Genomic DNA, 26,703 nt, shown 5'->3' with positions numbered 1-26,703 from the left:
ATGTATTTAGCTATGGCTTGGATACAGTGGTTTTCTAATCGGCTGGACCTTAGCATGCTACCGAAGCCACAATGACTCACCACAACGTCGACTTGTGCTATCCCTCTAGATATTAAGACAAGGACACTATTTCTGAGCTGATGGGGTTCTCTTATAACAAAAATGGCCAGATGAATGTTGGGAATGGGATCCTCGAAGGATAGTTTTGGGACTAAAATCCCATATTTGGGTCAAATTTTGTAATAAAAGTATAAAGTCTCAACATTTTTTGGTTGCAGAGCGCGAAGGCGTCATAATTCATAAAGGGTTTTCCGCCCTTATTTTTGTAATGTAAAGTAGGCCATAAAAGATCTACCATGGTCCACGAACCATGGGATTGCATAAAAAGAGTTAAGTAAGCAAGCTCTAAGTAGAGGAGATAAGTATTAGCTAGTCATAACTCTGAAGTAAGGAGTTTAAGTGTTGGGTCGTAGCGTAGGTAGAGGCTCTGCAGCTGAGTGCGCAGAGGCCTAGGGTGGAAGTCCTCAAATTAGTTTGCGGACCCCTGCAGCTATGTGTGCAGGGCGGACATAGTCTGTAATCACTTGAAGATATCAATAAAGAGAAGTATTTTGCATTCTGTGTCCTTGTTTCGATTAATGCATCTTGTCATATTATGTATGAATTTCCTTTATAATTCTTATGTGATGCACAAATGTGTGTAATTATGTTGGTTAACTTAACACAAATAAAAATATCTATTTACGTAGTGCTAACTGTGTGTGTCTAATAAGATAGTAAGACACTTAGACTAGTTTGGGAATTTGCAGAGTACACTGCGCTAGTAGCTTGAAAGTACATCACCCACATGTTAGCGTTGTGCAATGGTCGATCGTACGTTTTTGTAGAGGTACTGACGACAGAAATAGAGGGCTAGCCATAGAACTACGTGACATGTGTGAAGGCAGGAATAGAAGGAATAAAACAACATCACGACCATCACATGGTGTGAAACTTGGTTCCAGCATCCCCCCATACTGCTTCGGGTGAGAATTTGGTCCCGCACTCCATCGGCTGATGCCGAAAGGGCTAATAGTGTAGGGTTTTTTTGGCTAATTAATGATGAACTTGGGTCAGGCCCCAACAAGCCAACAAATGGTTCCATTGATGGGACCGGAATCTACATAAGAGATGTGTGATGTCATATCAGTAGAATCCAACTAAGAAAGAGATCGGAGATTGGTTGGATGGAAAAATCCGTGAATTCACGGCATAGGAAAACAAAAGTCCACAACTGACAAAGGAATAGTGGCTAGAAATGTACCTATATACAGAAAAAAACGACATCTTTTTCTGTTCCTTTCCAGTTGAGCTATACAAGTGGATCGTGAAGCAAGAAGATAGCCAAGGAAGGTAGTGCGGAGATTGGAAGCATTTGAGGATAATATCGCCTACACTATTAATCATTACTCGATTACTGGTGGGACCCATTATTTCAGCAATAATGGTGCAGCTCCTGGGACTTCCTTCTTTACTTTTATCAACTTGGTAGTTCATAACAAACTTGGAAGAGATGGTACTGTATGCACAAGTACTAGCTCTTGCCACAGCTGTCACTTGGTCAACTGGCACAAGTCCGCTAGGAGCTTAATCCAACTTCTATGAGCTCTTAGAAGAAGATTTTTAACTGATGAATGAAAGCTAAATCAAAGGAAGCTGATCTACTTGCGGAAAGAAACTGAAAGCCAAAAGGTAACGCAAACCCTAGCAAATCCTAATTCTACCAGCTAGTCCTACTGATGGAAATGAGAGAATGCAAACTATTAAGAGAGATGCCATTACTTCTATGAAGGTGAAATGCATGTGTCTAGAATACCTTTATCTGAAGAAAACATCTTTTTGTATTTTTGAGTAAGTTATTAGAATTATCTTGCATGTGCTTTTAACTGGCTTTCTACTGTGCAGGGGTGGATGAAGGAGGAGAAATGCTTGGAAAAGGTTGGGAATGTTTAGAGAGGGTCTAAGGAGTCCCTAACACTCTTCCGGAGAGTTTCACAAGGTTTGGCTATCAAGAAACCTCATTTGTGAGCTTCTACAGGAAGTCTGCAGGGGTTCTACAGGATGTTTCAGGGATTTCTACACGATGTTCATAAACTTCTACAGGATGTTTTAAAATTGGATTTTGGAGGATGGGTGAGTGAGAGAAGATGCATGAATGGATAGGGAGGTAGGGTAGGGGCCTGAAATGACCCAGGGACTGATGGATGGAGTGATGAGAGGGTGTGGAAAGCTGACTTGGCTTAAAGAAGGCTAAGACAATGGAGGAGCAAGAAGGTAAGGTTACGTGGGTAGAAGAACAGTTGTGAGATGAGGAACCTAACTAGGAGATGGAGCATCTGGCATGGATGAAGCTTAGGTGGATGAGAGAGTGGTGGAGATGCCCTGCACGGTGTACACTTAACTAAATCAACCAAGTCCTGTACACAATCGAAATCTTAGCTAATCTATCCTAACTGTTAATGAAACAAATGAACAACAGCTTTATTTATAAAGAGAACCATGTAAAACACTTAAGCAAAGAAACATTTCAAAGGTCTGAATGCATGACTAACTTCTACAAATGAAAACATTACACCAAGGATTGCATGGTCAAGCAAACTAGTGTTTTTGTTGGGCAGCATTGTTTCTGCAATTCCAGCCCCTGATCCAATAAGGAAGAGGTGGAACTAAGAGTGTTGTCAACCCTTTTTCTTGGAGCTTTATCTGTTATTATCATACCAATCTATTATACACATCTGAAGAAATTCTATTGATGAACGGTGACCTATTTAACCAACACAACTAAATCTTGCTCAACAGAAACACGTTTCAAATGCATAAAAGGAAAATCACGATGCCTAAAGAAAAGATAACAACACAAAGAAGGAGGCCCTATGCTCTCAGGTTGGGCCCAACCCCGAGAGCTATGGTTCCTATAGAAAACTCAGAGCTGATATCAAATTGGAGTGCTTCTCATTATAAAAAAATAATCATAAGTCAAGAGTTATGCCAACAATGGCTACAAGAGAACAAAATGAAGCTAGCAGAACTGTAGTGCAAAGTATGCAAGAGTTTCCAAAAGTCCCTCACAAAGGCTGAGGCCTTAACATTTATACACCATGTGGCCCTAGCTGGCCTCCTAAATCTATGGTACTTGGCTGCCCAAACTGTGAGTGAACAACTCCTTCCAAAATCTGTTTGGCTGCCTTATAGATCCGGTTTTGGTGGCCTTTGGAGCTCGGAGTTGGGGGTGAAGATCCCAAGGGAGGCTATTTAATGCCATAGACAACCCCCCTATGAATCCTCAACCCAAGCTTGGTTGTCTCCTAGCCCATGACTGCTCGGTTTTGCTCCAACATATGTCAAAAAACCGGAAATGAGCACGTGTTAGCCACCTAGGAAGAGTGACTACCCTTATTCATACAAATGACATAAACATAATAAAAGATGATGCATAAGTTATGAAAAATGAAGGATTGAACAAGGATAATTAGGCCAAATGAGCCTAAAGTGTTACCAAATTTGGGGCTCATCATCACCCCCCTTCTAAAATGATTACTCATCCCTGAGCAACTAGTCCAGCTCCTCATCTTTCATTGCTTTAATCGCCACTCTCACATCCCAGGCTTCTGAAGTAGTATGCTCCTCACTGTCATGGAACCCGGCCTTCCTTTCCACCTCTTCCCACTTCTTATGCTCTTCTTTTTCTGTGCTTCCTTCTACCAATCCCAAAAGCAAGAGGTCGATCCAGCTGGCCTGGAGGTTCTGCATGAACTTCTTGTAGAGAGGCACCCGTGCCAGGGCCTCCCTCATTCTAGTTGGAGTGTGATATTCCCTGATTTTGAGGCCGTGGGACAATGTGTTCCACCTACGGGTGCAAGCATGAACGCAATTGTCCGCTAATAATCGCTCCATATCCTCGAAGTGTGTTATAGCCTGAGCCTGTTGATCCATGTATTTTAATAAAGCCTAAGAGTTGGTTACTAGGTGCTGGTGGGCTGATATGAATGTGGTGGGGTCCCCTGGCTCTGCTCTAATCAGCAGTGGTTCATGTAACTCTCAGTTCATAACATCTTTGACCTCTGCCGCTCTCTTTTCTTCGTGGTTTAACCATGAGGTTAGTGCCATCAGCTGCATATCTCCCATGACTGTGTTGGGGTCCCATGAAGTTACATTTGGAAGGGCCAAATTATGGAGGTAGAACTCTGATAGCTTGGCCTTGTCCTCTGTTGAGCTGTTGTTACATAAATCTGTGAACTGTTGGGGGTTTTGGATTTGGGAGATACCCCTCCGTGCCAATGCATTAATTTGGAATTGCAGCCACTGGTCCCGTAGGTATAGGCCATAAGATTTGGCTGGCTGCCTACATTGCAGAGAATCCATTGCCCAACTGGCCATGCAGGCCGGTTGTGCCTCCTTTTCTTGCACCTATTGTTTTAGAGCTTGTATCTCTATGTTTTCTTCAATTCTCTTTCCTGTAGTTGTTGGTTTAGTTCCTCAAGATCAGCTTGCATTCCTTCTTTGCCTTGAGGTTCTGCTGTGGTGTCCTCTGATGTTGTGCCCCTTTCTTTCCTTTGTCCTTGTAGCTGTAGTTTGAGCTTCTCATTCTCTTCCTGTAGAAATACTCACTGGCAGTTTCCCACATGTTTTTCCATAGCCAATTCTCTTCTTTCCTCCTTGAGTTGTTCCTCCAAGGGGCCTATATTTTCTACTCCTTTAGACTTAGCTATTCTCATCCATGTGTGGGTCCTCACTCTTTCTTCCTCTACTGCAAGGAAAAGTGGCACTATTAATTTCTGTGGAATGATTTTCCTGGCCTCCAAAAAGTTATAATAAGAGCCCAAGCTGGGATGGGGGCTAGGTTCCATAATGTGCTCTACCTCTTCTTCCTTTTGTGGTGATTTGGCTGCCTCCCCCTCCATTCTTTCGGTCTCCTTGAGCCTGGCCAATGATTCCTGTAGAACGGCTTCAGCATCCTGTAGAGGGTTTTTTGAAGCTAACCTTTCCATTCTCTCCCTCTAGGTAGATGTCTTCGGGCTCCCCCGCTCATACGTGACTGATACTTTGGAGGGGGACTTCTCCTTTGGCGAGGTAGGGATGTCTTCAATGGTAATTGGGTATTTGGATGGAGGTTGGGGCCTACCAGTTTTAATTCTTACACTCCTTCTTGCTTTGAAATACAGAGGAGTCTCCCTCTTTTATTTTTCCTTTGGCTTGGGAGAGGTACTTAAGGTGGCCAGCACAGCTGCTGCCTCCCTAGCAAGAATTTCGGCCGTTTTCTCCTTCTGTTTTCCTTTCTCAGGACTTCCTGTAGAAAGCCCTGTAGTGGCTGATTTCTGGCTTCGTGTAGAAGTCGTTTTTAAACTTCCTGTAGAAACAGATGGCAAATTTTTAGCCTGCTTGGTTGAGGGTGCTCTTTCTTTTAACTTGGCTGAGGCTGCCCTAGAGGTGCCCTCACTGACGTGGAATTTTTCAGTCCTTTCCACCCTACTCTGTAGTCTTTTCTCCCTGGGTGTTGGTGTGGTTTTGTCACCCCCTGTTTTGGCAGCTTGGTTTTTCTCTTGTTTTCCCTTCTGTTCTTTCTTTGGTGTTTTTCTCGGGGTTTCTTGGACTTTACCTTTCTTCTCTGCTTGAGTGTGTTCCTTCTCCTCGCTGTTGGAGGAGGTGAGCTCCTCGGCAAAAATTCGGAAGTCATCATCCTTAGTCAGAGTTTGAAAAGTTTCCCAGGAGAGAGGACAGTGTATGTGTGGAGTGCATCTCCCACGAGGAGCTTGATGAGCCCATGATGGGCTATCTAGTCTGGCTTTCTCTCTCTCAGTTTGGTGGCACACTCAGTCATGGATTGCAGGAGGAAGTAAGGAATGCTCAACTTTTGCTCTGAGGGTAGGTCTATTTGGTGCCTGAGTTTTGTGAGGAACCGGAAATGATAGCCATACATGATGCTAAATCGCCCCTCACACGTAATATACTTCATAATCTGTAGGCTGACCTCACTCCAGAATGGCTGTAGGCTAGTTATTCAAACTCCATTCTTGTCCTCTGAGAATTGTTCCTCTGGCAAGAAGAACTCCTTCTTAGCTTTCCGACCCAGTTTTCTCTCCTCCTTATCCCAGGGTACCCCCATCGGTAGATCAGTTACTCTGCTAATGAACTGTTGGGTGAGTCTGAGGGTCAATCCTCTGAAGTTGACAACAGCCAATGTCTTTGACTTTGACTTCAAGGACCGTAGGAATTCTTCTGCAACCTCGTCATCGTGACCATGAATCTTGTCACAAAATGACATCCATTGTGCATGGGAAAACAAGTCCACCACCTCAAGGGTTTCCTATAACTTCTTTGAGCTTGTAGGCTCTTTTCTAATGAACCCTCCCGCATGGTAAAAACTTGCTTTGTTGTCCTGAGCTTGCCTGCTCGTATACAGAAGTAGATCTTCGGGGCTTTCTTAGACATAGCGCAGAGCTATGTCTCTGTTATACACACAGTTTTATAAAATTCACTACTTTCCATGAGTGAGCCTTGACAGTGGCTCAATTATAAATCAAACCCTGGAGAAAATCCCGCATACATACTACGACGACAATTCTCATGCAGTGATAAGAAAACGGCTTGTAAATTCATGAACAGACTTTAATTCACGGTTTCCTACCCCTTCAACACGTCGCCTTCACCACCTTTTAAATCAATTGCATGGGAGAACTATGTTCAGACTTACCTTATTCTAGAACTACCACTTTCGACGTGAACAGTCCAAATTCCTCCGTAATGCTGGGCTTCCTGTAGCACAACTTCCTGTAGGAGTCGTGCACGGATTCTGGGGAACGCTTTAGTGGTTCTGGACCTTCTGTGCAGCAACAGGACGTTGGAACATGCCAAGAACTTGGGTTAACAACCTTCAGAGAATTTAGGATGTGTACTCGGCTGCAAAACGGTTGTGAATAAATGACTGCAGTGCGCCATAAGTGATTCAACCGGCTGATTTGAATTTCTACGGAATTCGTGGCGCGGGGGTGAGCTGTCCCCGTCGGCCCGTTGGCCGACGTCACCGCTATCATTCCGCTGCATGTATTCCTGACCGCCGAATCCTTCCCTATGTATCTACCGCCACCATTCCTGTTAGATCGCCGCTTCTCTCCGACTGGACGCTTCCCACGTGTCCATTTCCTGTCTTTTCGACATAACCAAAGCCTTTCGGATCTGACGAGGCCATCGGACTGGTTGTGGTGGCCAGTTGAATGGCTACCCAACTTGTTCAATCCATTCGTTTCCATTGTTACACACATTTTAGGGTATAGCTTATGTAATTTGATGAGGCACTTACCTGTGCGACTGTGGACGTGATTTTTCTCAGGCTTCAGGATGAGGGATGATGGATCCGCTTGGTACTGCTTCGTGCATAGGCATGGGAGCTGCTCTTCATTGACTGTTGCTGGTTACAAGACCAGTTTCCTGGCTATGAATGTTGCATGCGCTGGCTTCATGAGCTGCAGGTGCCTCCATGGTATGTGCTCTAGCCAGATCAACTGCTACAGAATTCCTGTGTGACATCCTGTAGTCGTTTCTCCTCCTGGGGTGCATGCCGAAATAATTGAGTCACGTTCACAGGTGCAGGGTCCTTATATTGCCTTGACAGGTAAAGCGTTGAGCCTCTACATGCTTTATTTCCCACTTAAAAATATTTTTTCTGAGCAACCAACATTCTGGTATGATTGTGCAGGTATTTCGATCCTATGGCAGCAATGGTGGTGAAAGGAGGTGACAGAAGTGGAGGATGGAGAAAAAAGAAAGTGGTTTCATGCCTCCTCATCGGACTTCAAGCTTCAAATTCTTCTTCGTAGTCAGTCTTGGCCGGTCCAAAGGCTCTACAGGATGTTTCCTGTAGAAATACAGAACTTCTTGTAGAAAGTCCTGTAGCTTCCTGTAGAAGGCTAAACCATGACCAGATTGCGCCCAAACCTTGGAAGAGATGAGTGATTATGGAGGGAGTGCTTGTGAGGTCGCCTGGTAGCATGGTAGGGTCCCTTGTCCTTGAGTTGAGATGCCTCCTTTTTGCATGGAATACCTGCAACCTGCAACAATTTCCAAAGATTAATCCTTTTTTTCTGTTTCTGCCTCCTTCTCTTTTTTCTTTTTTCCTTCTTCTTCTTCTTCTTTTTTTTTTTTTTTTTAAGAGACAACAGGGGCGCCTCAATGAGGTTTTCATCCCTACTATTTGCCTTGGGCGCCTCAGAGAGGTTTTCACCCAAGGGTCTTTTTATTACAATTCTTTTTTAGAGAGACAGCAGGGGCGCCTCAATGAGGTTTTCACCCCTACCATCTGCCTTGGGTGCCTCAGAAAGGTTTTCACCCAAGGATTTTTTTTTTTTTTTTTTATGCTCAGGGTATGCCCAAAACAGAGGTAGAACCCTTTTCTATGACCAGCACTGATTTTTCCACAGTTTTGATGAACTCTTGCCTCGAAAGAGGTTTCCTGTAGATCTTTAGTCGATGCCCATTGACGAGCATGGGGATGGCTTCCTCATCAATGGTCCGAATAAGGACAGAACCTTTGTCATTACAATTCTCCACTGCATATGGTCCTAGCCATCTTGTCCTCAGCTTCCGCTTGAAATCCTTATATCTGGAATCGTACAACAACGCCCAATCTCCCGGCTGGAATTGTTTGTCATTGAGGTGCTGGTCATGCCATATCTTCCTCTAAAGTTGAACCATTTCTGAGTGGAGAAGGGCCTGTATTCGGTGTTCATCTAGCCCATTCAGCTGCAATAACCTTTCTTGTTGGGCATGGCTGAGATCTAGGTCTAGCTGAGCTGCCATCCTCAATGTGCTGTACTCGAACTCAATTGACAGCAAATCTCTCTTCCCATAGACCAGCTCATAAGGTGTGAAGCTGGTTGTGGTCTTCCAAGTGGTGTTGTAAGCCCAAGTAGCCTCAACCAGGCGATCTGCCCAATCCTTTCTGCTGCTGCTCACCACCTTAGTCAAAATCCCTTCTAATTCTCTATTGGTGACTTCCACCTGCCCATTTGCTTGAGGATGATAGGGGGTGGAAGTCTTATGCTTGATCTTGTGATGAGCGAGCAAGTCTTCAATTAAGTTGGAGGGGAACTTGCTTCCTTGGTCGGTGACTAACTCTCTTGGGTAGCCAAATTTGTAGAAGATGTTTTCTCTTAAAAACTTAGCCACCTTTTCTTTTGTCGCTACTTTGATTGCCTTGGTTTCCGCCCACTTTGTCAGATAGTCTGTGCACACAATGATGTAAGACCTTTTCCTTGAAGGAGGATTGATAGGACCCAAAAAATCCATACCCCACTTCTCAAATGGTTCAAGAGTCGCTTGAGGTTGGAGAGGCATTTCGTCCCTTGGAGTCGGCTTCCGCATCCTTTGGCATCGGTCACATTGGCTGATAGTTTTGACATCTTGATGAAGTGTGGGCCAATAGTATCCTGCTTGTAGAATTTTGAAGGCAGTCCTCTTGGCTGCAAAATGTCCCCCACAAGGCCCATCATGACAGCTTAGGAGGATGTCAAAGACTTCCTCCTCCCTTACACAACACCTTAAGATCTGATTGGGGCCAAGTTTGAACAAGTTGCCCTCAATCCAAGTGAATGAGGCACTTTTCCTCACAATTCTGCTCTTCTCTTTTGAGGATAGATGCGGAGGGAACTGTGCTGAGACCAAGTAGCTTTCTATATCACCAAACCATGGAGAGAGTACTGAGATAGCAAACAGATGTTCATCTGGCATCTGGTCATCCACTGTTCTATCTTCACCTGCAGGTAAATCCAATCTAGACAAGAAGTCAGCAACAACATTTTCCTTACCTGGTTTGTCAACGATAGTCAAATCAAACTGCTGCAATAAAAGTAACCATCTAATAATACGAGCATTCACATCCGGTTTATTCATTAAATATCTAATTACAGCATGATTATTATGTACAAATGTTTGATAGCCAGTGATGTAGTGTCGGAACTTGTTCAGGGCATGGACTACGGCCAAGAACTCTTTCTCAGTTACAGTATAATTCATTTCTGCCTTGGATAAGTTTTTGCTGACAAAGTATATGGCATATGGGAATTTTTGTTCAACCTGTCCTAAGGCTGCCCCTATGGCTTTGTTCGAGGCATCAGTGTGGATGTGGAAAGGTAGGGCCCAGTTTGGACCTCTCAATATCGGGGCAGACACCAACTTATCCTTTAATTCATTCAGAGCCCTTTGACAGTCGTCCGTCCATTTGAACTCAACATCTTTTGCTAAGAGGCCAAATAGTCGTGAGGCTAGCTTGCTGAAGTCTTTAATGAATCTTCTATAATATCCTGCTAAGCCTACGAAACTCCGAACACTCTTACCTTCTGAGGAGGTGGAACCTTTTGATGAGGGCAATTTTATTAGGATCCACCTGCAATACTTGGCGAGAAACGGTATGTCCTAGCACGGTCCCTTTAGTCATCAGGAATTCACATTTTTTAGGACTAAGGGATAGGTTCATCTCAATGCACTTGTTTAGAACTTTTCCCAGATTGGACAATGCTTCCTGGAAGTTGGACCCATAAGGAGTGAATTCATCCATATATATTTCCACTTAATCATGGACCAGCTCAGAAAAGATGCTCAATACTAATCTTTGGAAAGCGGTAGGAGCGTTGCATAGCCCAAAGGGAATGACTCGGTAAGAAAAGGTACCCCAAGGACAAGTGAGGGTGGTCTTTTCTTGGTCTTTCGGGCTGATTTGGATCTGATTATACCCACTGGAAAGAGAAAAACGTCTTTCCTGCCAGTCCATCCAACACTTGATCTATGAAAGGCAGAGGGAAGTGGTCTTTCTTGGTGGCTTTGTTCAGTTCTCGGTAGTCCACACAGATTCTCCACTTTCCATTTTTCTTGGGTACCAACACCAGAGGGTGTTATAGACATTTTTGTGCCTCGCATCACTGAGCATGAAATGTCAATAATCAAGGGATCCAAAGTCCCTAAACATGTTGTTCCTACCCCTAGAGGAACAAGGCCAAGTAACCACAGCAATTCACAAAAGTTCTCCACCTGAAAACACTAAAAAACAAGGCAATTCTGGATCATGTCAACTGCTCCACTGAGCATCTGCACTGAATGTCAACTGCTCCACTGTCTACCTGCATTGAATGTCAACTGCAAAGAAGGCTACCTGTGCTGGGCGAGTTTGGACAAGTGGCAGAGTCATTTCTCAAGGTGTCAATGCCCAGGAAGCTTCCAAAATGACACTTGGATCAGGGAATTCGACTGGTGATGAGTAAGAGGTTCCAAATCTCCAAGTGGAAGCAAGGACCTCCAAGTGGACTCAAGAACTGAAGTGGGAGAGGACACTAGTTAGCTTCATACCAGCCTCAAGCTGACTCATCCTCTCTCCAAAACTCCTATATATAGATCTCTCTCATGAGGTCTAGGGAGGCTGGAATCTAGTATTTGCCAAGAATTGTTGTTGGTTTGTGGCTAGAAATATTGGGTGTATTATGCTTTGAAAGGATCTGAAGAAGGAAGTCCATTCTGCTGGGAAGGAGATGCTGGGTTGGAGCCCTATGGGTTGTATCTCTTCCTGAACACTGTTACTTTCAATAAAGCTATCTTGATTCTTTCCTATATGCTGGTGTATTTTGTATAATTGCATTAGTATATTTGATTTACATCTAATCCTGAATCATTTATGAATATGTATATTTGCCTTTGTAATGTGTCTTTCTCTTGTTGCAAGTAGCTGTTCTCTTGTCACAGGTAGCTGTTCTCTTGTGATCTCGTGGGATTCAAGTAGCTGTTCTCTTGATTAAGCGAGGAGGCAAGTAGCTGTGGACACACAAAGATAAGAGGATTTAGTTCGAGGGACAACCGGAAGACAACGGTAAGTCTGCCGATCTCCTCTATTTCATATTTCATAAAGGGAGAAATCATGATAGCTGTATTCATTTGTTGCTAAGGCGCTGTCACACCTTAGGTGGATAGGATTGTCCTAAATAGGCATTTTTCCCCACAACAAATTGGCGAATCCGCTGGGGAATAACTTGTTTATTCATTTCATTTGTGTTTCCGTCATTTGTTTACTTCATAGACTTGACAACAACTCTTGAACTGCATCTTTCCCGGATGCAAAGTAAAAGTTGCTGCTTTGATCCAGTATGTTGGACTTGTATATGATTTAAACTAGATCCACAAACGATTTGATTGATCCTTGTGATAGTCTTTAGTATCCTATCAAAGCATCCCTCTGTTTATACCTTGCTTGTGTTTCTGATTTGGCCTGAAACAGTGTATTTTTGAGCATTTTGTGACCCAGAAACCAAGAGAAACGAGAGTTTCTCTCTTCAGCGCAGGGACTGTGAAGGCAGTCTGCATTTCAACACAGGTCCCGAAGGGGCTACCTGCGCTGAATGTCAAACTGACAGTGTTGTACCTGCGCTGAACCAGTGTGGCCTTGTGCAGCTGGGGTTCTTTGTCCTTTATTGCCCTGTTTTGATCTCTGTTTTTGCAGCCTTTAACCAAGTATAGGTGCTGGTCTGATAACCCTTTTCTTTGCCTGAATTCCACCTCAATTTTTGTACAAAAAGATTGTAAATGTTTTTATGTGTTTGTGGCGTCATTTACAGTCTTCCTTTGCATGAGTAAAGTGGTCTTTCTGTAGCCTTTGTTTCAGATCTGATTGAAAGTGATCTTAGAAGAGAGCTCATTGGCTGTTTGTTCAGATTGATTATAGTTTTTGCTCTTGCTTATTGGTTTGAATTTGTTCTTTTCAAAGTATCAAAACGAGTCTTTATTTCGAAAATCGCAAAGTGATTGTAATCTCTTCTACCCTTGTTGATTTCGAAGAAAGTGAACTTGTTTATTTTGATCATTGTAAAAAGCGAATTCAAAGTTGTGCAAAAAACTTTCTTTGTAGGCATTTATACTAAGAAAGTGAAAACAAACACCTGCATTGTGCATTTTGCATTTGATAAGTTTGCATGTTGGATTTAGGGAAAGTGCATTAGAGTGTGCTGATTGCTCTTTGAGAAAAGATAGTCGCTCTCTTTTCCTTAGTAGTTAGGATTTTCAAAGTTGAAAGATTGTAAAGCTTGCTTATCATCTTAGACTGCATTTAGGAATTTGTATCATACATCTCGTGGTGAACCTTGAAAGGCAAACTTTAAAAAGATCAACTTAAAATATATTGAATGAACCTAACAATGCTTTGCAACATAACGCTCATCGTAGAGGTCTAGGTAGAGACGTGTTCCGACGTCGTTAAACGTAGTGACTGTCGATCTCTAAGAAGGTGGGTGATTCCTCCGGAGGGACGATTGCACTAATACGGACTTGTGCTCCCACGTACCGTCGCGTATATATTGGGAGACCCCTAGAGGCATATATCTTTTATCCCTAGGAAGCCGTGTCGGCCGCCCTACTGATCGCAATGCAGTGAACACAGCATTCACGAAGATCGACCACCCGTACCGTAAAACGTATTCTGTGGTTTTGCAAAAGGTTTGGCACACCCTCTGCCTAGATCTCCAGAGCAGTTTCTTTTGGCCTTTTTCAAACTCTATAACAGAAAAAGTCCATCCGAGCATTTGTCACTTCGGGCTCGTTAAAACATCGAAGGAGACTAGAGTCATCTTTAGCTTTTTCTCGACTCTTTAAAACTGAAAAAGCAAGTTGTGTCTAAAAGCGTCATTAACAATTTATTTTAAACGGAACAATCACCCTTTAATCCTGCGTTGATCTTTAGGTTGAAAAGATGGAGCACACCAACCAAGGAGCTCCCTTGGGTGGAAATCCTAGTCCCTTCTCCTCTTGGGGAGATGTTGGTGCGCCCCACATGGCCACATTGTCACTTCCAGGATTGACAATTGGCCTACCAGTTTGGTTCTTTTCGACCAATGTCATTCAGAATACCACCACTCCTGAACAGTCGAGTCAACAGTTAGATCAGACAAGAGTTGCCTCCCAGCCTTCCACTTCATCTTCCTCCCCTCCTTCCTCTTCGCTTGACGGAACTGGTCGATCAAAAAATCGGGTTCCTAAGGAGAAGAAGGAGAAGAAGAAGAAAGAAAAGAAGAAGAAGGAGCTTAAGGCGACTGGGGGCAAATAGATGTCATCTAACAAAAATCCACACACCGCACTTGTAAGGCCTAAATCGCCATGCATCATATGCAGGGGAGACCACTTCCATAGAGATTGTCCCTGTATCCCACGGATACTAAGAGACTGGTCCCCCCGTCTGCACAATTCAGGAGCATCGACCTCTGATAGCCATGTCGACTGCTCGCCGTCAACTAGTGGGAGTGAAGCTCCAGGACAGAATGGGAAAGTTAAATTTCCCTGCAGACTGTGTGAAGGTGATCACACCATCCACCGTTGTCCCTTCTTAGACGAGGCAAAAAGATTTCTGGAAGATCGCCCGATTTTACGAGCGAATCTTCCTCCTGGATATCAAAGACTCCTGCCAAGTCCCTCACTAGTTGAGAATCCGGCTGAGCCACTTAGATGGTCAGCCGAAGCACCTATCATTGAAGAAGAACCGTCTGGATCCATGCCTGACGAAAGTCAAAAGGTTGATACGGCAGTTGACCCGGTTTTGCCTTCAGAGGCTCCATCTTCGAATGACACCATCACAGAGGAGAATACAGACGACACCGTCCAAGTTCTCTTCATCAGCACTAACTCTGATGATCAAGGGGGCAATGCCACCATTCCTTTGTCACAGGAAGGAAGTTCATCAGAGCGCTATCCTGCCGTATATTCGGTCCCACCACCAAGAAACCTGGTTGTGTCCTTTGATTGGAACCAACTAGGCAGGCCCCGGTTGCCAGCCAGTGTGCCATTCAGAATTATTTGTCAAATATACAGAATGGTAATGGCTGGCACTATCATTGATGAGGGGGCATCTGTGAGTATCCTTTCCTCTATTGCTTGGAAAGCGCTTGGTTCGCCGGCGCTTTTACCTGAGATGAGAAATCTATCAGGTTTTGATAAAGGAACCAGTCGACCTTTAGGGATCCTCCCCAATGTGCCTATAACATTGAAAGGGAAGACCGTTCAAATGAACGTGATGGTCGTTCAAGGACCCTTGGATTATAACCTACTCCTTCGACGAGACTATATATATTGCATGGGAGCTGTAGTCTCCTCACTCTTTAGAGTAATGTGTTTTCCGCATGAAGGAAGAATGGTCAAGCTCGTGGACCAACTTTTGTTCCCCGGATCACACATCACAAATAGTCATGTGCCATCCCTAAATGGTCTATTCATGCAAGAAGTGTCTCAACCCACAGTCCGTCCTCCTGATGAGCGCGAGTAATCCGGGAGGATATGACTGGAACCTAGGGGGCATGCATCCTGGCCTGCTTCGGCAGGGAAACTTTGGGTATAGGGTAAGGTTTCCACGGGAGAATATGACTAGTCCGTACCCCGTCCGTGGTTGGAAGAGGGGTTGTTCTGGAATAAGATTCTCTTGTCAAAGTTATGTGAGAGGGCGGGGGTCGTCACTCACCTCTGTCTATTTCGGTAGACATTGCCGAGGAAGTGTTTTGTTTGAAGGATTAACGAGACAATCTTTGGGTAACCTGAAAGAAGTAAGCCTCTCCCGGTGAAACGAAAGTTTCGATGGAATTGAAGTAGAGGTAACTTTGAAATCGTACTTTATACCTGGGGGCATGCAAACCTTTTGGAGTGCAAGCAAAGAGCAGTTATTTATCTGTTTTTTGGGTTAGTCGTTTCCTAACTTGCATAAAGAAAGGAGAGTGAGCATAGCTTTCGTAAGGCGCAAGCTCTATAAAAAATGGGATCTTTCATGAGACACTCTTATCAAAAGACTGGGTAATCGAGCAGTTTTAGCATAAAGTTCATGCTCGTTAAAAAATAAACGCAAGATCCGAGCAGTTTTAACGCGGTCTTCATGCTCGTTAAAAAATAAATATAAGCAGTGAGCAATGTTTCCTCCAGAGTTTAAGCTCATTTTTAAATAAAAAAATGAACCTATCTCGGTAAATAACCAATGTGATTGTAAATTTATCAGCCATAAAAAGCCTTGTTCGTGTTTGCACCTGCCACCTCCATTTTCATTTGGCCGATCGTTCACCTCCATATGATTGTTTACCCATTTTGAGGAACAGATGCGAAGAGTGATTTCACCTAGCCATCCTTGTGACACTGCCGTGATTGGAAAATTCCAACCTGTACCTGGAATCAGTTGCTATCCCTATTTATCACTCGTTCCTCAAAAGACGAGTCTTCTTTAAGCTCTTTTCAACTGACTCGTAAAATATGAAAAGATTGCCGAGTTTTGGCCTTCCAGCTCGTTAAAGGACAGGAAGAGCTATCCCTCCTCTAGATTTTAATCTTTTTGGACCTGAGGGATTATTGCACAAAAAGGTCGAGCGCTTGTTTTATTCGGCTCGTTAAAGTTATCGAAAACTCATCCCTTTTGTATTGTTTTATACTTTTTCGGACTTAAGGGATTAGATGACGAAAAAGGAATTTGGAGTTAACTTATGTACCTTTTCAGACTCTCTAAAAATGAAAAGGACCGAGTTATCCTTGTCGTTAGACTCATTAAAATTATTAAATAGCGACAAACTTGTTTTTACACGAGAACGAGTTTCCCTATCGCTAGGCTCATTAAAACATAGCGATGGGCTTGCCCGAAGGGCAGGTTATAGAACAAGCATATGTTATCCTCCTCAAGCTTGACAAAAATAAAGAGGTACTGGTCAGCAATGACTGGGGAAAAATTTGGAAAGATCAAGAAAACTTTGATGGTAGCAGGTTGCTCTTGAACATGACACTTTTCCTCCGTACCACAATCGGGTTGGGTTGTTTCATTCACCGGTCACATCACCATGGTCTTGCCATACCATCCATATTTGGGGTAATGCTACCGATCCATCGCATCAGTGTCGCCATATGTTCAAGAGAAGTCATTCAGAAAGAGTCAACCGGGTCCCATCCACTGCCATACATTATCCTTCATCCATTCATGACCGCCACCCTGAATCATATGTCACAGATTGTTTTCACCTCCATTAAAATCATTAGCTCTGTTCCGTGTCACTGATGTGGGATTCATTAAGGCCCTCCTTTGACGGATCACTCCTTGTCGACATCAGCTCATTATCCAAGGACTTGATCTAGGAACAACCCCTTCATTACTTTGAAGCTTACATGCCTTAATGGCAAGTTTCTCACTTCCGGCGATAGGTATACATCAATGACCTTCGACCAGAAGATTTTGCGTGGTGTTCAACACCAAATCCTTTATTCACACCACGTGAATTGTACTGCAGTACCTTGAGGGTCATTATCATTATCGGTGATTCCTCTCGCGCTTGTTAACGGTTTACATCATTGATCGGTAATCAAGCGATGTCTTTCCATGTTCGACTTCAGCGCAATTCTCGCATGGATCGACTTGTACTTAGAGTGAAGATCGAATGAGTTTGAAGACCCCGGATCTAGTTTCATCCATCCGGGCTGCGATATATATTCAGGAAAAATAAAGACATTTTACATGTACATCATTGCAGCAGATGATCATCCTACTCAAAGGATGATAATTTTCACCAAAATTATCAGTCTACCATCAGACGATCGTCTGTTCTATGTACAAAAATGAATTTATAAAGCTGAGCATGGGAATGCCCGCCTTAGCTAGATCATGAAAGAAGTATGAATCATAATGTATTGTATTGTATTTTATTACAGGTCTCCTCCCAGCAGATGGATGAACTTCGGACCCTCCTGGATAAAGCATTTCACCCGATAAACAGCCTCATACTTTAGGGGGCAGCTGTTATAGAAATTTTTGTGCCTCGCATCACTGAGCATGAAATGTCAATAATCAAGGGATCCAAAGTCCCTAAACATGTTGTTCCTACCCCTAGAGGAACAAGGCCAAGTAACCACAGCAATTCACAAAAGTTCTCCACCTGAAAACACTCAAAAACAAGGCAATTCTGGATCATGTCAACTGCTCCACTGAGCATCTGCGCTGAATGTCAACTGCTCCACTGTCTACCTGCGTTGAATGTCAACTGTAAAGAAGGCTACCTGTGCTGGGCGAGTTTGGACAAGTGGCAGAGTCATTTCTCAAGGTGTCAATGCCCAGGAAGCTTCCAAAATGACACTTGGATCAGGGAATTCGACTGGTGATGAGTAAGAGGTTCCAAATCTCCAAGTGGAAGCAAGGACCTCCAAGTGGACTCAAGAACTGAAGTGGGAGAGGACACTAGTCAGCTTCATACCAGCCTCAAGCTGACTCATCCTCTCTCCAAAACTCCTATATATAGATCTCTCTCATGACGTCTAGGGAGGCTGGAATCTAGTATTTGCAAAGAATTGCTGTTGGTTTGTGGCTAGAAATATTGGGTGTATTATGCTTTGAAAGGAGCTGAAGAAGGAAGTCCATTCTGCTGGGAAGGAGATGCTGGGTTGGAGCCCTATGGGTTGTATCTCTTCCTGAACACTGTTACTTTCAATAAAGCTATCTTGATTCTTTCCTATATGCTGGTGTATTTTGTATAATTGCATTAGTATATTTGATTTACATCTAATCCTGAATCATTTATGAATATGTATATTTGCCTTTGTAATGTGTCTTTCTCTTGTTTCAAGTAGCTGTTCTCTTGTCACAGGTAGCTGTTCTCTTGTGATCTCGTGGGATTCAAGTAGCTATTCTCTTGATCAAGCGAGGAGGCAAGTAGTTGTGGACACACAAAGATAAGAGGATTTAGTTCGAGGGACAACCGGAAGACAACGGTAAGTCTGCCGATCTCCTCTATTTCATATTTCATAAAGGAAGAAATCATGATAGCTGTATTCGTTTGTTGCTAAGGCGCTGTCACACCTTAGGTGGATAGGATCGTCCTAAATAGGCATTTTTCCCCACAACAGAGGGGACACCCACTCGCTATCCGAGATGGGGTAGATAAATCCTGCATCCAACAATTTTTGAAATTCTTGTTTGACAATGTCCTTAAGGGCTGGATTCATTCTCCTCTGAGGTTGCATGACTAGTTTACAATCTTCTTTAATGTAAATGTGATGGGTATATACCGAAGGATGGACTCCTTTCATCTCCTTATAGCTCCGAGCAAAAGCATCTAGATGACTGGCCAGCAAGCTACACAGCTCCTTTTCCTGGGAAGGAGATAGGGAGGAGCTGATCTTTAACGTTCTCTCGAGGCCAAACTCCACATTTTTAACTCTGGGAGAAGTTGAATCAGTCACACAAAGGTCCACTAAGGTGCTAGTTTGAGTATCCTCCACCAATTTCTCTAAGGACAATGCACTGGGAGGCAGATTCTGAATCAAGGTCTCAATCAAATCATCCTCGGTTTGAGGACCTCCCCTGGTGGTTTCTAAGGTGGACAAGGGTGCAGACTACACCTCATCCTCTTCTCCTTCTTCCAACCAAAGTGGTAAGTCATGCTCTAATAGAGGTTTGGCAGGAGGGTATAGGACTAGCTGCTTGGACATAGGACCATTTTTAATGGTCATGTTTCCTGCTTGGCAGCTTATGTAAGCATCCACAGTGGCTAACCAAGGCCTTCCCAAAATAAGGGGGTATCCAGTAAGCTTTGCCTTTGGTTGAAGAACCAATAAGTCCGCAGTTTACTCCCAAGAGTCAACAGAGACCAAGACATCCTCCACAATCCCTTTGGGGGTCACGGTGGAGTGATCTGCCAACTGCAGGACCATTGAGGTATTCCTTAAGGAACCCTGAAGGTTGAGTTTGAGCATGGTATCCCTGGTCATCACATTAATGGCAGCCCCTAAGTCAATCAAGGTGTGGGGTATGATGGTGCCATTGATGTGGACATCAACTACAGGACTCCCGGGATCCAAATACTTTGGACAGATTACTTGCCCCAACATAAGATCAGACAGTTGCCCTATGACATTGATAGTTGAGGCATCTCTTTTTCGCCTGCCTGGGTGCCTGAAAAACTTTTCCTTAACCAATTTGTTGTATATCAGTACATCTTTGATGTCTTGGAGAAGTGGTATTTTCAAACACAACTGTTTGAGTTCTCCTAGAAGCTCATCATCTTCTGGGTCAGGTTGTGTGGTTACTGTTAGTCTCTCAGGAAAGGGTGAAATGGCCTTAGGTTCACTTTCGTGTTTATCTTCCTCGTCCTCTTGGGGAGGAGGTTGGCGATCCAGAAGAGTCTTCCCAGATCGCAGGTTGATCTCCTGGATTTCCACAACATAGGTAGGGCATGTTGTTTCCCCAGTATATACCTGTTGGGCCTGTCAGTTGTTGGGGTTCGGGTTCAGTTGAGCAGGCATTTGGGGTTGTCTTGGAGGAGCAGGAGGTAATGGTTGTGGTTGAGCTGGTGATGGAGGCAAAATGGTGGGAGGAGTGTTGTACTGGGGCCTCCACCCCGTTTGAGGTGCATTCCACGTAGGTTGTGGTTGGACATGTGAGTGAAACGAATGAGTAGTGGGCTGAGTATGGTATTGAGGTGGGTAAGACCATGGAGGATGCAGACCATGAAGGATGAACAGGGGGACCCTAAGAAGGCATAGGAGCGGATTGGTTGGAGCTATAATAAGCTTGGGATGTCCCTTGCATCCCCTGCTGGTAAGGTCTAGGTCCATGCGGCCTCCTTTGGTTGAGGAAGTAGAGAGGTTCGGTGGGTGATTCAGTTCCTTGGTATATGGCCTTAAATCCAGGTAAGATTGGGCATTGGCTTGTGGGGTGGTCCTCCTCACAAATGAAACATACCTCTATAGAGTGTAATGGACACTCGTTCTTAGGGTGCTTGCTTATACACCTAGGACAGAAGATGGCCAAAGCCCTCTCAACTTCCTCTTTCTTTTGCTAGATTCAGAATGTATCAAGTTACATGGAAATGACCTGTCTCACCTCACTTTTGAGGTCCTCCAGCTGATTAACAAACTCATGCTTGGAGAAAGTAGTAGTAGTTGAAAGTGGGTTTCCCCTGCCTCTTTTCTGGGCTGCCCTAGAGTGGTTTCTAAACACAGTCTTTATATCCTCATAAGGTAGTTGGTAAATATCTCCTCTAGCTAGCATGTGAAGGGTATCTAGAAGGTCTTCAGGGACTCCTCGAAGCAGGACTAGCTTGAGAGATTCAGGGTCAAGTGTGCACCTAGCCCGTTTATAGCTAAGTTGGAACCTTTCCTCATAATCTTCTAAAGACTCATCATTTCCCATGGTCATCTGAAAGATTTCTCCCCTGGCTTCCTTGGACCTACAGTAGTCCCGGTATTTGGTATTGAAAGCTTGCTGCATCTGAGCCCATGTGGTGATACTGTTTCCAAGTAAGCCCATGAACCAGCGTAATGCTGCATCCTTGAGGGTAGAGGGAAAGAGTTTCAATTTTTTCTCATCTTCTGTATAGTCATAGGTTCGACAAAGAACAACAAACTCAAACAGGAAGGTATCAGGGTCTTCAGTAGTCAATCCATGGAAGTGAGGTAAAGTGGAGGGGCTTATGTTTTTCATTTTCATGTCTCCATTGGTCTCTCGGATGGGAAAGGCACCTTCTATTCTCTCATCTTCTCTTCTACCATTTCGGTTTTCAGCCATGGCTTCAGATGGAGTGTTCTCCAACTCTTCTTCTGTTATAGGATCTCGGTATATCTCAGGAGGCTCACCTATAGGTTCTTCTGGATCACTGTCACCAAAGAGGAGAGAAGGGTGACTCAGTGAAGTGGTGGGGGTGTTGGGTAAGGATTTGCCGGTTTTATCTCTGTTCCTATGAGGCATGAAATGGAAAGACTTTTGATTGGTTTTTGATTTTTTTTTTTTTTCTGCTTGCACCTGCAAAAACTAAAATAGATTGAACTGCAACTAACCATCTTGCTGAAATGAGAATGCGGAATTGCAATGAAAGCAGGAAAGGACTAATCTATGATGATCAAATGAAATTGTAGGAATGAAATGCTAGTCTACGCTTGCAGAATTGAAATGCTAATCTACGCTTGCAGAATTGGAATTGCGGAATTGAAATGCTAATCTACGCTTGCAGAATTGAAATTGCGCAATTGAAATGCTAATCTATGCTTGCAGAATTGAAATTGCGGAATTGAAATGCTAATCTATGAAAGCAGGAAATATCTACTTTACTTTTGCGGAAATGAAATTGCAGAATGGAAATGAAATAAACTACTTAGCAGAAGGCGAGTGAAGGAAAATAGAAGAAAATCAACAATCACTAATACTCTGACGCTTCCCCGGCAACGGAGCTAAAGAGATGGTGGGCCCCAGTATTGCAGCTATAATGCTGCAACTCTTGGGACTTCCTTATTTACTTTTATCAACCCGGTAATTCGTAACAAACTTGGAAGCGACGGTACTATATGCACAAGTACTAGCTCTTGCCGCAGCTGTCACTTGGTCAGTTGGCACAAGTCTGCTAGTAGCTTAAGCCAACTTCTATGAGCTCTTAGAAGAAGCTTTTTAACTGATGAATGAAAGCTAACTCAAAGGAAGCTGATCTACTTGCGGAAAGAAACTGAAAGCCAAAAAGTAACGCAAACCCTAGCAAACCCTAATTCTACCAGCTAGTCCTACTGATGCAAAGGAGAGAATGAAAACTATTAAGAGAGATGCCATTACTTCTATAAAGGTGAAATGCATGTGTCTAGACTACCTTTATCTGAAGAAAACATCTTTTTGTATTTTTGATTAAGTTATTAGAATTATCTTGCATGTGCTTTTAACTTGATTTTTACTGTGCAGTGGTGGATGAAGGAGGAGAAATGCTTGGAAAAGGTTAGGAATGTTCAGAGAGGGTCTAAGGAGTCCCTAACACTCTTCCGGATAGTTTCACAAAGTTTGGCTATCAAGAAACCTCATTTGTGAGCTTCTACAGGAAGTCTGCAGGGGTTCTAAAAGATGTTTCAGGGATTTCTACAGGATGTTCAGAAATTTCTATAGGATGTTTCAAAATTGGATTTTGGAGGATGGGTGAGTGAGAGAAGATGCATGAATGTATAGGGAGGTAGGGTAGGGCCCTGAAATGACCCAGGAACTGATGGATGGAGTGATGAGAGGGTGTGGAAAGCTGACTTGGATTAAAGAAGGCTAAGACAATGGAGGAACAAGAAGGTAAGGTTATGTGGGTAGAATAACAATTGTGAGACAAGGAACCTAACTAGGAGATGGAGCAGCTGGCTTGGACGAAGCTTAGGTGGATGAGAGAGTGGTGGAGATGCCCTGCACGATGTACACTTAATCGCATCAACCAAGTCCTGCACACAATCAAAATCTTAGCTAATCGATCCTAATTGTCAATGAAATAAATGAACAATAACTTTATTTATAAATAGAACCATGTACAACACTTAAGCAAAGAAACATTTCAAAGGTCTGAATGGATGACTAACTTCTACAAATGAAAACATTACACCAAGGATTGCATGGTCAAGCAAGCTAGTGTTTTTGTTGGGCAGCACTGTTTCTGCAATTCCAGCCCCTGATCCAATAAGGAAGAGGTGGAACTAAGAGTGTTGTCAATCGTTTTTATTTGAGCTTTATCTGTTATTATCGTACCAATGTATTCTACACATCTGAAGCAATTCTATTTATGAACATTGACCTATTTAACCAACACAACTAAATCTTGCTCAACAGAAACACGTTTCAAATGCATAAAAGGAAAATCATGATGCATAAAGAAAAGATAACAATACAAAGAAGGAGGCCCTAGGCTCTCAGGTTGGGCCCAACCTCGAGAGCTATGGCTCCTATAGAAAACTCAGAGCTAATATCAAATCAGACTGCTTCTCATTATCAAAAAATAATCATAAGTCAAGAGTTATGCCGACAATGGCTACAAGAGAACAAAATGAAGCTAGCAGCACTGTAGTGCAAAGTATGCAAGAGTTTCCAAAAGTCCCTCACGAAGGCTGAGGCCTTAACATTTATACACCACGAGGCCCTAGCTAGCCTCCTAAATCTATGGGACTTGGCTGCCCAAACTGTGAGTGAACATCTCCTTCCAAAATCTGTTTGGCTTCCTTCTAGATCCGGTTTTGGTGGCCTTTGGAGCTCAGATTTGGGGGTGAAGATCCCAAGGGAGGCTATTTAATGCCATAGACAACCCCCCTACGAATCCTCAACCTAAGCTTCGTTGTCTCCTAGCCCATGACTGCTCGATTTAGCTCCAACATATGTCAAAAAACCTGAAATGAGAACGTGTTAGCCACCTAGGAAGAGTGACTACCCTTATTCGTACAAATGACATAAACATACTAAAAAATAATGCATAAGTTATGAAAAATGAAGGATTGAACAAGGATAATTAGGCCAAATGAGCCCAAAATGTTACCAAATTTGTGACTCATCAATTATGTCATAGGAGGATTTGTAACTAAATGCATGATCGATACCTCAGTCAGCTACAATGAGGCAGAGCGACACTTTTTCAAAGGTTTACGAGGTAAGTACATGAAATCTTTGAATACCTAGATTAAAATGTTATTGTGCGAAAAACGGGTTATGCAACTATCTGTATGTTTGGAGCTACGCGAAGCGGAAACACTTACAGGAATGAAGGAAGAAGGGGTCATGAATATAGTCCATTAATTTCACCTCCACGAGGTGACGAAGAGGGAATAGCACAGGTTTTTCCATGAAGTTCTATTCAGTTAATAAGACAAGGATTCCCACGACTACCACCTCCACCCACTCCACCTCTAACTTCACTACCATCACTTGCGACTTCACCCATACCACCTCTGTCTCCACCACAGTTCAGTATGGAAAACTCAGTGAAGTTTCCTTTGTTCAAAGGCTTAGGAAATGAGGACATAGACCAATTCTAGTATGTTGTGAAAGCTATATGGGAAGCTCAGGGCATTATAGATGATAACATGGGGAAGGAAACCCTATTTAGTGCTCTATAGGGTTGCGCGCTAACCTAGTACATCAAGTACTCTAATGATAAACTAAATGCTGGAGTGGCAAACATCCAAACAACACTAAATAAAGAATTTAGTAGACCTAAATTTGAGGCACGGTCGATTGTGGGGTTCAAGGAAATCATGATGCAACCAGGCGAGACACCTTAGGAATTAGATCAGAGGTTGAAGTGTAAAATACACGAAGCTAACATGAACTTAACAGACGGAAAACGTCACGAATGGTTTGTGGCTTCACTACCACCTCACTTGAGGGTTTCATTGTCACAATAGAAGATAACGATTCAAGTAGAGGCCTTGGAGATTGCAATGAGACTGCATGAAACACTGATGCGAGATCCAAATTTGGGGTTTCAGCAGATCCATACACGACTTAAAGATCTTTTCCTGGAGATGCAAAGACAGAAGCAGGATAGAACAGTTCGACCAGAGTTGTGCGAAGAGGTATGGTGTCTAAAATGAAAGAGTTAGGGCATGACAAAGACCATTGTCCATTCTTTGCGAACTATATTGTAGGAGGAGGATCAATGCCTTTGAGGATGGAATCTCAGGAAGGAATGAGTGTGGGGCCTACATTGTGGTGCGCTATATGTTAGGTGGCCAAAAAGCATGCCACGGATAACTGTCATTTGTTGTAGAAGTTTAATTTGTACAGACACTGTAGCAACTATTCCGTAACTTTTGTAGGTTGGTAGGACATGATGAGCGTAATTGCAGAAGTTATGAATTGATGATGGATAGAACTCTCGCCTATAGGGTACACGCAGAAACGCAGCCCACTAAACATAGAGCGGGGATGGTACAAATGAGCTTTCAGGGGCGTGGATGAGGCTATGGTAGAGGAGGACCTAGCAGAGGTAGGGGAGAGTTGATCTTCTACAATTGTCAGGGACTATGACACTATGCCTGCGATTGCAGTATCCCTACACATCCATCATCAAAGTATTGCACTCTGTTTGATCATGAAACAAAAGATTGTTGTACGTTGATAGCTAGGATACGTGAAAAAGGGGTGCTACCCCCTCAATCGACTCAGAACCTACAAATGATGAGGTCCAAGCTGCTCGAAGAGGATCCAAATGTAGATATAGTACTCTGAAGTGGAATCGCAATAGGAGATGATAAGGGGAAATCACACAAGGACACCACATGGGTTCACAAAACTCTAGCAAAGGAGACTAAGTTCGATTTGGAGCGTGCATGTGAAAAATTCATGGAGGCGTAGAAGAGCTCCACTGAGGCCTCCAGCTCAGGGAGCAAGGATAAGCTTAATGAGGAGATGGACCCTTCTATGCTTACAACCTTCCTGGAGACCTGCAAGAAGATACTGTGTGATAGAAAGGTTGTGAAGGGATTGCAGAAGCTCATAAATAGATGCACTAGAAACACTCCAACTGAGCCACGCGTAGTACGAAAGCTTGGTAAGCATAAAACAAGGACAAGATCGGAGATGAGACTGACCGTGTAGATATGAGAGTATGAGATGGATCATGTTATATTGGACCTGGGGTCAGACGTGAATGTCCTATCCAAACAAACTTCGGAATGGATGGGGAGACCCATGCTACAGTGGTCTCTGATTCAGCTAAGGATGGAAAATCAGCAAAAGCTCATACCCATGGGGCGGCTGCAAGGGGTGATTGTAGATATTGAAGGCACAAGCACAGTAGCTGACTTCGAGGTAATAGAAATTGTGGATGATAGCAACCCCTACCCTGTGCTCTTGGGAATCAATTGGGTTACTGATATGAATGGGGTAATCAACCTAAAGAAACGAAAAATGATATTTGAGAA

This window comes from Pinus tabuliformis, chromosome 6 (genome assembly GCF_031772625.1).
Source record: "Pinus tabuliformis cultivar Carrire ecotype Pingquan chromosome 6, CPIR1, whole genome shotgun sequence".
NCBI classification, from domain to species: domain Eukaryota; kingdom Viridiplantae; phylum Streptophyta; class Pinopsida; order Pinales; family Pinaceae; genus Pinus; species Pinus tabuliformis.
This window is presented reverse-complemented; position numbering follows the sequence as displayed.